Raw genomic sequence first — 3,007 nt, 5'->3', positions numbered from 1 at the left:
ATACCTGTTTGCCTAAATAAAATGTGTAAAAATAAAAATTATGAAGGAACTATTGTAAGACTATTTTAAATCCTTTAAACTGACTTCTTTCAGTGTAAAAAAATCCAAATTTTTAAGTTTGTGGCTTGAATGTAGTAATGATATAGTACTGATATTTTAAAAAATTAATAAAATTTCAGCTTTATATTAGAGCTGTAAATGTAGTTAAGCGACAGACAAATTTTAAAAGGTCATATATAGTTATAAAACAAATAAAAATGCATAACATTCTTAAGGTATTTTAATATAAAATAATGACATCTAATATATGCTACATGGTCTTCAAACTTGTTCAAGGCAAATACAAACACATGTCTTGCATGGTTAAAGTTTCAATGCCTTCAGAACAGCATATATAATAAAAGACTTTTAGATAAGTCATTTCATAATTGTTTCTAAATATATTGTCCTAGTTTAATTCTACACATTTTAATTACGCTGGATTTTCAGCAACAATAGCTGAGAGAAGAGATGTTTTAAAAAGATTTCAGAAGTAGTAGGATTCCCTGACAATAACAGTGGTAATTAAAATTTTACCTCTGGCAAGAAGGCTTACATGTACTAGATGGGACATAACAAGATGCCATGGTCACTTGAGGTGACATGGTAACTTCAGCTGAACTTAAGACTGAGAAAAACACCTTGCCATCATTCCCACATGTCAAAAGAGAAGAATCTTTCAATCAGTGTATATAAGAACACACTGTAGACTTACTCTTCTTACAAAAAATCTAAAAGGAAATAATTTAATTTATAGAGAAAAGAAACTTCCGTACCAAAAAACAAACAAACATCATTTTATGATAATAGCCACAGTAACTGTTATCAGCTCTAACTTTAGATTTGCTCCTACTACTATTTAAAATGTTTTTCATTAGCTAAAAGAAAATCCATAGCTAATACAATGTAGAAAATCCCCAAGCAATACTGTCTCTCAGAAGTCTACTATTACAAAGTCTCAAAGGATTTAATAAATTGAAGGGAAAGAAGGAAGAGACAAGAATGATATGCTTGTCAGATTCAAACATGGGAGAAAGGATCAATGTTTGCACAAATTGCTAAGGTTTTCACAAGAAAAACATACAACATTTCAACAAGAAATCCCTAGCTAGGCTAGGGAAATAGTTATTTCCATAGTAAAAGAAAATATGGTATATAATAGTTTAAAAAGTAAAACAATGTCATTCTTTCTGACAGCCTCATAGAATTCCATTGTGTACAAATACCACATTTTCTTGATCCACTCATCAACTGAGGGACATCTTAGCTATGATAAATAGTGCTGCAATGAACATCGTTGTGCCAGTGGATTTAGTATGTCCTTGTTTCTGGACAATTGGGTAAATGCCAAGCAGTGGAATTGCTGGGTCATAGGGGAGCTCTATGTTTAGTCTTTTGAGGAACTAAGGACATATAGTATGAAGCTAAATGAAAGGACTTCTAGGATATAGAAACAAAAGCCATATAATGAGTGATTGTTGTCCTTAATGTACTATGTTATCTCTCATCTCTTTTGGTGTCCATTGGTTATCTCATATTGTTACAGTATCTCACTTTGCTATCTGATATATTGGATATATTTGTATTTGGTTATTTGAAATTGGATAGGACAGGGGGGAAAACAAGATGAAGGATGAGGGTGGGGGTAGGGAAATGGGGACCAAGATATAAGAAAGGGTATCAATGTATGTGAATTAATGCACCTTCTATCTGGCAAATATAATGTAACCCTTCTATTAATTACTATAAAAATATATTAAAAAAGTAAAATGAAATAGCATGTCTTAAAATTACTCCAATGTTTATAAAGATTTGTGTGCAATGTTTTGAATTAGCATGAATTAATTTTACAAGGGGTTTTACTGTGATATGTACACAAGCTTATAAAGTACTTTGGTTAAGTACTTGCTATCTATATTCCTGTGCTTTAATCCTTCCCTAGGTACAGGAGCCTGGCCTAGTGGTAGAGTGCTCCCCTAGCATGCACAAAGCCCTGAGTTCGATTCCCTGGAACCACATACACAGAAAAAGCCAGAAGTGATTCTGTGACTCAAGTGGCAGAACACTAGCCTTGAACAAAAAGTGTCCAAGGACAGTACCCAGGCCCTGAGTTCAAGCCCCAGGACTGGCAAAAAATAAAAATAAAATTTAAAAACAAAGAACCTTCCCTATGCTGTCTTCTTTTTTTTTGTATTTTTTTTAAATCAGTCCTGGGGCTTGATCTCAGGGCATGAGCACTGTCCTTGGACTTCCCCAAGGCTACAGCTCTACTACTTGAACCACAGTACCACTTCTGGCTTTTTCCATGTATGTGGTACCATGGAATTGAAGCCAGGTATTTGTGCATGCTATGCAAGCACTCTACCACAAACTCCCAGCTCATGTGCCTTCCTCTTCTTTTTTTAACATCTTTTGTTAGGTTTTATTTTGCAACTTTGATACACACACACATGCACACCAACACATTACAAAAATAAACTCAAGATTTGATTCATGATGAAGGGCAGTGTACATAAGCTGATTATTGTATTAGATGTAGATCTTGCTTCCTCAAACACCAGCCACTGTCTTACCCAGCCAAAACAAGAGTGGAGATAAATTTTGTGTATCATATTAATAAACAAAATCCACAGCATTGCATCCAGCTTTTGTATTCCATTTCAAAGTGTGTAACCAAAGTATAGACTCACTAACTTAGACAAAATTATTGCATTCATTTATGTCTAAAATATTGCAGGTGTGGATATATAGTATGGATTTTATCCCAAAACATCTGCACAAGGAAAATGAGTGTAATAATCATAAGTTTATGTGATGTTTCATTCCATAGAACCAAGAGGTATTTGTTTCTTTTTCAATGGTAAATTTTGTAATCAAATGTAGATTTTAGTGACATATATAATTTAATGTCCATGGCTTCTTGATTTCTTTTTTCATAATTGAATTTTTAGAGAGCAACTATACATTT

This window comes from Megascapheus bottae, chromosome 11 (genome assembly GCF_031878675.1).
Source record: "Megascapheus bottae isolate mThoBot1 chromosome 11, mThoBot2.hap1, whole genome shotgun sequence".
Lineage (NCBI taxonomy): Eukaryota > Metazoa > Chordata > Mammalia > Rodentia > Geomyidae > Megascapheus > Megascapheus bottae.
This window is presented reverse-complemented; position numbering follows the sequence as displayed.